The sequence below is a fragment of the Amphibalanus amphitrite genome, unplaced genomic scaffold (genome assembly GCF_019059575.1).
Source record: "Amphibalanus amphitrite isolate SeventyFive unplaced genomic scaffold, NRLGWU_Aamphi_draft 001854F_arrow, whole genome shotgun sequence".
NCBI classification, from domain to species: domain Eukaryota; kingdom Metazoa; phylum Arthropoda; class Thecostraca; order Balanomorpha; family Balanidae; genus Amphibalanus; species Amphibalanus amphitrite.
This window is the reverse complement of record NW_024883347.1, coordinates 38,083-50,516: the sequence shown is the minus strand read 5'-3', so window position 1 is coordinate 50,516 and position 12,434 is coordinate 38,083.

The window sequence follows — 12,434 nt, the reverse complement described above, 5'->3', positions numbered from 1 at the left end:
GATCTCCAGTATGACGTTCATGATATGACAGGCATATCACCTAATCCTATTGCAGGTAAGACGTCTTTCTTCCCGTCATATCAACCAGTTACTGTTGCAAAAATAATTATTTTATGTACTCAAGCTCATTACTGAAAACATCGTCAGATATGCAATGACCCCAGATGTTGAGGCTCGAGGTTGACAATGAAACCGGTAATAGGTGTTAAATAACCGTTATTTTTATCATGCTTGCAACTGAAAATCATCAGTTACGGAATGAGCCCAGCTGGCTAGGTTCATATTTGTCATTAAATCAACATATTCCTTTATAAAATACGACCAGCGTTGATCCCTATTGCACTGCAAGGCCATCAGATGAGGAAGTGTTGTTACCGGCCAGGCTGCTCAGGTGCGTTACATAATCGTACCTAAAAGTACAAACAACCAACGAATTACTGTCATGCGAGTCCTCTCCTTAGATCTCAAAGACCTGTCATTATGAGAAAATAAACGGCTTTTGAGCTACGAATTAGCAAAGGTAGTGGTCACATACAAGGTTCCTTGCATCCTTCACGGCTCGGTCAGGATAGTTTTCCAGAGGGATCACGCAGGCTGCATCACAAAACAAATCAATTTACTTATGCCTCACGATGGAATAGAAATACTCACTTCTTCACCCATTTTAGATGGACTTAAGGACAAACTGTATAATGCATTTAATTCAATATCCTCTTCTTATTGAGAAATCAGACTCCATCTGGGTGAATGAGAATGTCTATAAGCATCCACCCAGCCACCAAACCCATCTGCTTTCATCCCTGTTTTTATTTTACGGTTGTGCCGTCCATCAAATGGCAGAGGACGTTGACCAACTTCACAGGCATTCACTCACTCCTTACACTTTACTGAGTCATGTCCAAAGGACGCTGGCTGTTTGGTCAATTCATCGGATATGACCAATGTCATGAACATGTCAGTGAAAAATTAATATGATAAAATACGCTCAGATCACACCAACATTTCTGTCCTGAAGAACGTCCAAGAAACGTTCCATGAGCGCAAAAACCCTCCACGTGTGACTCTTCTGCCAACATAAAAGCTCCCGAGAACAGCCATTAAAATTGATCACCATTTCCGAAAAGCACGCATCCTGTCGCGTGACTCGAGTATCTCAGAGGCCTCCACAACGCCGGCTGGGCAGGGTCTCAACAGGCGTCACTGCCGCCTACGGAGCCTTTTCCGCGAACGGGCTCTGTCGTGTGGCGGACGCGACTCGTGCAGACCGCTGTCCGGTGGGCGCCGCTCATGGCTTCGGCGGCATAATACCGCCGGCTGGACCCCCGAAAACCGGCCGCTGGCCTCGAGAGGTCAGGTCGGGTTCGCGGTCAGCGTCTGGCCGCCTGGTGCAGGTGCCGGCTCGGCGGCGGAACGGCCGGACGGGCGCGACCGGCCAGCCATGGACACTGAAGGACACACACGCAGAAAAGGCGGGAGGGATCCAGAGGCGCGCGACTGCGCAGCCAGGCGCACCATGTGCGCCGTGATGGGAGCTGGGGCTTATCTTGTATTTTTTTCGGACGCCATTTAATTGCGTCCCAGAAAAGCTATTTCTGGCACCTAAAAGCTGACTCGCCCCAAAATTGGTCCTCAGCACCTATTTGGTGGATACCAGCACTAATCATGGAAAATGACCTTAATTAGCTGTTTCTGGCACCTATTCATCGGTACGCCTTACTCTTTTTTCTGAATCTGGCACCTAAATGCTGAGCGTAGCACCAATCTAGTAGAAAAATGAACTACTGGCTGGTAGAATCATGTTGTTCTGGTATAATGACCCCTGGAGTCTAGCCTAAAGGTTGCCAGTGCTGCTACACTCTAAGACAGCCCCGTAGTGATCTCAGCATTGTATATGACGTTTAAGTAAGCAAATAATATTGATTTGTTTGAAAAAAAACAATGTCATTTAAATATTTAAAAGCATTTATTTTTAATGCTTAAAGGGAAACATTTTTGTGAGTAATTGTCTCGATTTTGACCATTAAAACGGGTATTGTATTTTTTGACGTCATCAAATAGCTCCAAAAAAGAAATGTAATGTTTTCATCCCGTTCAAGGCCGCTGAAGAAACGCGGGATCTTGCGTGGGACATTGTCCGTTGTTTGCCGCGCAGAGTTGTGCCGTGGTTGTGCCTTTTTCATCCGTTTCTTACTTATGTCATATGTGTGCATGAAGCTTTGATTTTGTTTTTGGTTATTGTGTGGCCGGTCAGTCAAACGCCCCTGTAGAAACCGGATGCTGCGTTTGATCGAGATGGAGTCAGACGATGATTGCAGAAAGCTAATAATATTGAAAAGAGAGCCGGTTGCGTGGCATGTCTGTTCAGAGTTTACATTTTGCTTTACTCCAGTTTATGACCTGAGAGCCTGGCTGGAAGTGACGGATCCAAACTTTTCACGTTAAAATGGCTGAGGGTGCAATAATCTCTACATAGCGGGCTGGTATAGGAGCGTATTGCTATGCTGCACCATAGCTGGCTAGTGATTCTCTTTTGGCTAGAAATGGCATTAATCATTATCTCCACTGGCGAAAATGGCACTTGACATCACCGAATGCAACGTTCATGTTTGTTAGGATACATAAAATCAGGAAGATTACGCGAATTAGGTAGGCAAACGTGGAATAAAATAGGTGCTGGATGTTTTGGTTTTGGTGCTGAATCAGCAAACAGCAAATACGGAGTTCAACTAGACGATCTGGCAACTTTAGGCTGTGTGGAAGCAATTAGGTGCCAGATTCAGATATTAGGGTCGAATAAGCATTTTGGGGCTGATCAGCAATTAGGTGCCAGAAACAGCTTTTTAGGGACCAGAAACAAATATTCCCCATTTTTTTCGTGTGTGAATTATATGGTGGAAGGATGTGCACAGTTATCCGTTTGTTCAGTACTTTCATTCTCGCCAAGGTGTTCACTGTTCATGGCAACGACTTTGATCATTGTGCTGTAAAATCCATTAACATGATTGACCTATATGCATTATCACCACACAGATACAAAGCGATTAGGACGTTTTTTATAACCATGTGCGGCGGATTTTCTTTGGCATTGAGACTGGAACGGTTCATGCGCTTAGCATCTGATGGTCAATTGCGAGTGGTAAGCATGATGACTCCAGATAAATCCATAACCACCAAGCTGCAAGGCATCGTCGCTTCAGGCCTTTCATACTGGAGATTCAATCGCTTATTGTTCATCAGAAAAGCATAAGAACGCGTAAATAAAATGTTGTTGCATAGTAATGTTTACCTTTGCAGGCAAGGAAACCTATTATCATTATCACTTGAACTCAAAACTAATATGAGGCTTGACGGGGTAGGCATTTGAGGCATTAGGAGACAATGAGTAAAACAACCGGCACTACGGTTAACCCGTGCGGCGCCGGGAGGTGGGGGTAAATATTATCCCCCTTCCGGACTTTTGCGAAAGCTCATGAACCGCGCAAGCTATTAACATGAAACCTTCAGTAGCTGCTTTTGCACCATGGTGCAAATTGCAATTTGACACATGCCGTCAAAACTTTGGCGAAATTCGTTGGCAATTTCGGAAAAAATGACAGTTTTATGACATCACTACACGCGATTTTCGGGCCAAACTTAAGCCTGAAACAGACTCTTCCCGCAGTCAGGAAATCGCATGCGAGAGCCTATTCAAATACATGGAAGCACGCTCGCATCAATCGCACGCACCTCCCGCAAGCGATTGATGCGAGAAGAATTACAATGTATTTGAATAGGCTCTCGCATGCGATTTCCTGAACGCGGAAAGAGTCTGTTTCAGCCTTTAGGCCAAACTTCAAACAGCCACTTTTCCTTCATTTCATAAGCAATTTTAAATTTAGCCCGCACCCTAGTAGGGGGCTATTATTTGCTCCCCCCTCCAGACTTTTCGATATATCTCCAGAACCTCACCAAACTTCAAGTTCCCTCCCGGGCGCCAATTTTACACTTTGTGACCAAAATTTCCCAACAGCTATGATAGGTTGGCCGAAATGATGTCAGAGTGATGTCATGTTCTGCCGTTTTCGATCCAAAAAAGGTTTCGCGGGAAGAGCTATCAGGCCTTTAGCTTTAAAGATACAGAAAAATGATTAAAACATAAAAGCTGTAGAATTGACAGGGCTACGGAAATATTACCAAGTTTAATTGGTATTATTCATCCATGGTATTATAATGCTGCAAATGAATGACCCTGCCTTCTGCTTTGCCCCAGCATCCTATAGTTGTTGGGTCTGAATTTCGGCGGGAGCATCGTCAGCCACCTGCAACAGTCCTTTTCTAATCTACTAGACTTTATAATGTTTTTTTGTCGTGAAACTATTCTCCCAGAATCCATTAAATCTGTCAAGCCCGACCCAGCAATTCACTAGTTACTCAAAAAGCCGTGCGTCCGTTGACCATAACAGCTTTGTAATCAGATATCCGGAAGTTGTTAGCGTACCTGCACGGGATGGCAACGACTTCATCAATACCATTGGTGATTAACGGAATACATAAATCGCCAGCTGGCCTTGAAAGCGCTGTTACTGAGATGACTGCGGCAATGGCCAACCAGTGGTCATTGACACTTCTTAGGGTGTTCAACTCGCCATTTTATTGGACAGAATAAGCGTTGATGATACATTAGTTAAGAAGATAGGAAAAAAATACTTCCCAGTTCCCACCACTTTTTACACAGGGACTAGCTCTACCGAATCAGGTATGAGGTACGATAGTCTAACCGCTGGCATGTGTTCAAGGAAGCAAAGCCGAATCGGGGATCCCCAATCCCCGAATTCCCAATGTTATCGCATCAATCCGAACCACACCCACAACCGTGCAGTTGCAACGAGCTCGGTACTGTCTGTAATCCTCGCGGTTGATTGCTGGAAGTGATGAGATCACCATTGACGCTCTCAGAAACACAGTGCATCTGACATTGGATGTGCCGCGGCAGTGCCAACAGACGCCGGCTGCATGTTGATCTGCTGTGATAAACAATGCCATCATATTATTTTTGTTTAGTCATGGTGATGAGCCCTCGCCAGCAAGGCCCTAATTCATCAGCAAAATGGCCGGTGGGGGGGGGGGATACGAGCCCCCTGGCAATCGACTCGTATGGCAATTAGAAACACCAAATTTAACCCGCCCATGACTGGGGTATTTTCTATAACGCGAGTGACTGACGGGGGGGGGGGCTCTCCAGAGTCCCATCCTATCTCTAAAACTACTGGGTTGATCGTCAAAATTCAAACAGTGTCTGATAGCCCTGGAAAAACTGTCGAGCGAAACCTATTTTCATTGTTCTCGAGGTCACCGATGACGTCACAGGTCATGTCAAAGTAAAATTTGTCAGTATTTTTGCTTGTTCACAATTTAGGCTCTAACCGCCGGCTGACAAGTCCGATCAGGCTCAATTTTGGTTTACGCACTCCTTGATATATGCCTGAAGTGAAAAATTTGAAGTAAAAGTTCGGTACCCTCAGGGTACCTAAAGCCGTTGGCAGTGAATTAACACGGCCTTAACCCGCGAGTTGCTGGGGGGGGGGGGGCGTTAAACGCCCCCACTTTTTCACCGGGCCATAGCATAAAAACGGCGCGCCGCAGGCGCGCCAAATTTTGGGTACCTGTAGGGAATTGATTGAAGTTTATTGTGACAAAGTTTGAAAAAAATCGGTCGGAAAATTTTTGAGATATCGAGGTTTTAGTGACGTCATGATTTCTGAGTTTTCGACCAAAAACGGCATATGTTCAAAAAATCATATAAAATCACAGAATAGACATACAGACATGCCGTAAACGCCATTAGACTGCCAATACCATGATCAATCAAATGGCTATCTTCGATTATTGATTATCGTTCCGCATTTTCCATAATCTTGAACTGAATCTTGACAATTTCTCGTGACTACTTCACGGCCATGATACATGAATTTCTTAAATTGAACTTTTTGAGCCAAACACGTACACATATGATAAAATGAATAACACCATCGTGTTCTACGCCCCAAATTACCCATAAAACATGTGTCACTGGCTGCGAATATCAGTTTTGATTTTCGGGGATACGTGCCTACCCGGTTGACCTGACCTTGACCCTGACCTATGCTTGACTGACCCCTACATGGAGCTGACACTCTTGTAGGCCTTATATGATGGATTGTGCACCGTTTTGACAGAGTTTATGACGAGAGGCGCCCATTGCGAAGTCCTGAAGTCCATGCTACTGAAAGCCCGATTTCAGGTGTTTGACCTGACCTTGACCCGACCTGTGACCTCAAAATTCAATTTCAAAGTACTCATCTGAAGCGTCTCGTCGCGCTCTTTCGTTTGCCGCCTCGTGCGTTTCGCTGCGCCTATTGGTTCTCGAGTTATCGGCTGGGGGCGTTTAACGCCCCCCCCCCCCCCAGCAAACGGTGGGTGGCGAAATACCCCAGCAACTGCTGGGTTAAAGGCCGTGTTACACTGCCGAATTTTGGCCACGACCCTGTCGCCGAATCACGTCGTGTAGGAAATCGGCGAACAGTTCACCGACAGAGGCGAACAGTTCGCCGACAGAGCCCGATTTGCAGACAACGGGTGGGGGCCCCCTTATCTTGCGCAGGTCGAAGCTGATCCATGATTCGGAGCACATCGCGAATGAATGGCGAATCTGTTGCGAATAGTCGGTGATACCTTGGCAACAAGTCGGCGCACGTAGCGACATGTCGGCGGCGACTCGGCGAGTGTTTGGCGGTCATGTTCGTTTATTATAAGTTCGGCGAACGGCCACGAAATTTTCATTTTTCATGAAATATTCGTGGCGGTCGTGACGAATCGTAAAAGTCGCGCGGTGGACACCGACTGGTCTGCGAAATGCCAAGACCGTGGAAGAAAGATCCCGAATCGGTCCGCGACATAGGATGACTTGCATATTCGTGCACATTCGTGTACCAAAATTCGGCAGTGTAAGGGCTTTAGGTACCCTGAGGGTACCGAACTTTTACTTCAAATTTTTTCAGGTCAAGGCCAGGTCATCCTAGGTCACGGAAATAATTACACTGCCAAAATTCGGCAGTGTAACACGGCCTTTAAGGCCGTGTTACACTGCCGAATTTTGGTCACGACCCTGTCGCCGAATCACGTCGTGTAGGAAATCGGCGAACAGTTCAACGACAGAGGCGAACAGTTCGCCGACAGAGCCCGATTTGCAGAAAACGGGTGGGGGCCCCCCTAATCGTGCGCGGGTCAAAGCTGATCCATGATTCGGCGAACATCGCGAATGAATGGCGAATCTGTTGCGAATAGTCGGCGATACCTTGGCAACAAGTCGGCGCACGCAGCGACATGTCGGCGGCGACTCGGCAACTGTTTGGCGATCATGTTCGTTTATTATAAGTTCGGCGAACGGCCACGAAATTTTCATTTTTCATGAAATATTCGTGGTGGTCGTGACGAACCGTAAAAGTCGCGCGGTGGACACCGACTGGTCTGCGAAATGCCAAGACATTGGAGGAAAGATCCCGAATCGGTCCGCGACATAGGATGACTTGCATATTCGTGCACATTCGTGTACCAAAATTCGGCAGTGTAACAAGGGCTTTAGGTACCCTGAGGGTACCGAACTTTTACTTCAAATTTTTTTCAGGTCAAGGCCAGGTCATCCTAGGTCACGGAAATTCAGATGCAGTTTGAGCTCATGAACACGATGGTGCCATTTATATTGCTGTACGATGTCAAAAACGTACTGAAAAATGGTTTTGAAAAATATATAATTGTATTTTTTTATAATAATGCAAATTCGCGCAGGTTAATATTCTTGTTTGATAGAGCAATATACAAAAACTATTTGCAACAGATACGCTCAGGATCAAAAGTCACTAGTTCACCTTTCACACTATTCACAGGATCATGAGTCCGGTGTTCGTGTAGATTAAAATAAGAAATGTGACTCAGGCTTGCAGTGCGTTCAACTATTCTGTAGGTATGCGATTTTCAAGCCCACCACACTCGCTATTTCCCAGCTGTAATCCGGTAAATGCCCAACCTTTGGACACCGATTAGTCCTCATCCGTCGTTCTTTGAATAGTAAATCCACTTGTCCTGAGTCGAGAAGTGCTGCCGCGCGGAGACAACTGGACACTGCCTGACAGCATTGCCACACCGCCCGGCGCGGGGTGGTGTTCCTCCCCCTCTACCCCTCCCTCCCGTCCAGCCCCCACCCGTCCTGCGGAGAACGTCCTTGACACGGAGGATCGGGCAGCAGCGGCCAGACGATCCCGAGATGAACGGCCTTGACCCAATCTCCGACAGTGGGATTCTCCACTGATCAGCATGAGGCTGGACAATCGACTCCAGCCACTGTCCTGGTCATGCATGAGAAACAATGTAGGGCATGGACCGAACCGTCAAGTGAATTGATCGTCAAGATCTGCTGCGAGCGATGGCTCATGTTGGGATAGTAATGTAATATGAATTCAACTGTTAATGGAACCGGGTGCTCCCAAAAGGCCAGAGCTATTTCCACAAATGAGAAAGAGTGTGGAAGGGCTTTGACACCTGAAGATCGGAAGAGCTACTGGAACAATAAAAAGACACTTCTTTTTCTTTCAAAAGTCAGGTACAGATTGACCTAAAAAATCGCCACGCCTTAACCGGCGCATGACTGGGATATTTTCCATAATGCAAGTGGCTAGGGGGGGGGGGCTCTCCAGAGCCATCCCCCCATCCTATCTCCGCAACTACTGGGTCGATCGTCAAAATTCAAACGACGTCTGATAGCCCAAGAAAAAACTGTCGAGAGATACCTATTTTCATTGGCCTTGAGGTCACCGATGACATCACAAGGCAGGTCAAAGTAAAAATTATCAGCATTTTTACTTGTTCACAATTTAGGATCTGCCCGCCGGCTGACAAGTCCGATCAGGCTCACATTTGCTTTACGCACTCCTTGGTATATGCCTTAGATACCCTGAGGGTACCGAAATTTTACTTCGAATTTTTCAGGTCAAGGCCAGGTAATCCTAGGTCACGAGGATTGTATATCATGTATCGGTCATGTGACGCATGTTTTATGGGCCATTTTACTCATAGTTATCGAAAACAATGTCGTCTGTGTCATTTGAGGTCATTTTTGGCTGAATTTACCGGAGGTCAGGTCACTTTCAGGTCAGAAAAGATCAAAGTTTGAAAATGATTTTTTTTAACAAAAAGGTGCCTATCAAAAGAAGTTTGAGCACAAGAACACGTCAGTGCCATTGATATTGCTGTACGATGTCAAAAACGTACTTAAAAATGGTTTTGAAGACTATATGATTGTAAAAGTTTGACAATTATGAAAATAACTTGGCTATTTTTGAAGATATCGGGCTAAAACTTGCTAGAACAGTTCATCAGCGTGTGTTCGATCATATATACTCATTTCGGTTTTTGTAAATGAAAAAAAAAATGTTTTTAATAAATCGATAAATATATTTTTGTAAATTCAAATACATATTTTTTTCTTCAAAATATCCAATTTGGACAATCGGGATAGCAGTTCCCTAGCTACGTTAATTTGTGGTCCACTTATGCAAAGAAATTGGATCTAGCTTTAAAATTGAGCTCTTGAGAGCGTTAGCCGTATGTAATTCAACATTTTGCATCAAAATCGGCCGACATGACGTCATTCTGACGTCATTTTCGGCCAAACTTTGGTAGCTAGAAAGTTGAAATTTAAACACAAGGTGTCAAAATGATGCTGCTGAGAGTACCGTAATTATCGTGTTGATCCGTCATGTCAAAAATATCTTCACGTTTTAGAAGATATTGCCGAAAAACGGGAGGGGGGGGGGCTCTGTAATGGTAGAAAATTGGCTGGTTAAACGTGCTTTCAGACCTTTCGATGGTTTAGCTCCATAATGAAATAAGTACAGCTTTCTCTGGTATACTTGGAATACCTTATGATGAATCTAGCCGTGAGTTGTTAGCTTTGGGAAGGTAGTAAAGGGTTGGTTATAGGTATCGCATGTCAATAGAAATAAATCATCGTTCAACCAAACAATTTTCATCCATCCCTTACCGCCTCTCTCAGACCACTGTAACATGTCTGTGCTCTATGATTGATGCACCTCCAGGTCGTCCGCACTATAAGAAATACATGGCCATGACCGATGCCAATCATTCGGTCATCCTCCGTCGAATTAATCCGGCATCACTTATTGCACAGGCGGCCACAAAAACTAACAGAGCTAATGGATCTGCTCATCAGCCAGAGGCGCCTGGGTTGAGACCACGTCAACCGGATGGGGGCCCTGCTTACCAATACACACGCCGTGACCGCATTGTAGCGGTCAGCGTGTCAAGGCCACGCGCCGGCCACGGGCACTGAGTCAAAGTCAGCTCGCTCACAACTGGGACATCGCAGCCGATCGTCGACCGACTCACGGCAGGCCTCCCCGGCCCCCCGGTCCCGGCCCCGGCGGCCTGCGACGCTGTCGTCTGAGAATGGAGGTGATAGTATTCTGACGACAGAAATGAGGACAGGGGGACACCCCTGTCGAACCGCCGCGCTGGGGCCCTTTTGACTCACCCTCCCTACCTGTGTGTGTGGGGGGAGGGCGGGGGGAGGGCTGGTGAGTGTGACGTAACTTTGTTTTCTGCGTCCCCGGGTCAAGGCTAGTCTGCTCATCCCCGATGCAGAGATTGCTGAGGTGACAAAGGGGTACCTGGACGGCGCGCCTGCTCGGTGGCTAGACGACAGGCGAAAAACGTTCCAACCACCGCCATAGGCTACAAACACCTCACAAGTACATCTAGCTCCCTCTGTCTGTAACAATGAGTGTGTTTAAACTAAAGCAAGTAACCATGAAATAGCATTGGCGAATTATGAGACCTACATTCGACACTGCGCCGATGCATTCCAGCACTCCCATCAGCGCTGACGCAACATAAGCGTTCGTCTTACTGCATGAGTCCTCCCCTGGGACTGCAACTCTCATTGGACCGAGAGGACCGTCTCGAAATGAGGGCAGGACAGGGCGCCTCTCCGCCAGTGACCTACTAACGCCCCCCTGACTCACAAACAACGCGGTCGACCCCACAGACGACACCCCTCGTTGTTAAGTAACAGTGCAGCGTCAATGGAGGACAAGGCCGGGGGTAAAAACCAGGGGATGGATGTCACTAAAACATGAGGTTGAGCAAGGGGGATTCACTTCTTGAGGGTGCAGTAGGAATGATGAGGGTGGCACGTGATAAAGGAAAAGCAGAGCTCAATGGGAGGGGAGTTCTAGTCTGAATTATGCGCTGTCCTGACTCCTGAGTGTGGCCTTCAAGAGACCATGATGTAACTGACACATCTTGTCCATGCAGCACTGGTAGCTTTACTCTTCGATCGAGTTGGTGGTGGCTACTTGTTCATAATACCTATTCATTGCCAATTACGGCTGTTCGATTCAAGCTACTCAAACTCAAATGAGATTCTGACTGCGAAGATGACTTTGGTTTTAAAAAGGGACATTATTCTTGCAATTTTTTTTGTTGAAGTTCTAAATTCTTTTTCACAACCTAGATATTTACTTCTTCTGTTTTGAATAATGAATATGCTATTGAGCTGCTGAACAAAGCGTCAAGATCTTCGATGCTCTTCACTTTCAATGTTGTTTTTTCCTCTGCCGTTAGAGTTACCTCAGTGAAACCCGAGGCAAATGCGTCTGTAAGTAAAAGGAATTGTTTCTTCTTTTTTAAAGCAATGAACAAGCGTCGATATTTTTGTATAAAAATAAATTTTCATTTCAGTGTAAATTTTCATTTCAGGTGTTTATGCTTTAGTTGCACTTAAAGCATAAACACCGATAAGCTAGCTTACCTTGCTGGTAAGTGTGTATTTAATATGAGTTGGCACATTTTACATATTTGTTGACAGCATAAACAATTTCTAATTTGATAAACGACAAAAAATAACTTGAAAAAAGATACAACTATGTTTGCTTTTGCTATGCATGATGTCGTGTGTTTCACAATACTCATACTCCACTTATCTACTTAGAGCCAAGCTGGATGCCACCAGGTGCGTCTACGAGCACCAAGCTAAACGTGGCCCTATCGAGCCGAAAGGATGGAGGAATAGTAAGAAGGAGAGAGAGTGAACGCTCGCGCGCACGCGGCGTCCACTCACGTGTCGAGCCATGGCGGGCCACGTGAGCTGTCCCTACTCGGCGCCCGCCTTCCCAGTATTGTTGCGAGCGGCAGCTCACACGGCGGCACAGGTGAAACGATGCGCCACTCTGCAGCCTGCATCCCGTCGCCGGCGTCGCAGGGGACAGCATGGTGGAAAGACGAGACGAGACGGCGCACGGAGAAACCCCATCAGCATGCGGTGCGGGGAGCAGTGGGGAAAAGGCGGCAGGAGGGTACCGGAGACAGAAATGTATGCATAGGCGATGTAATATTTTTATAAT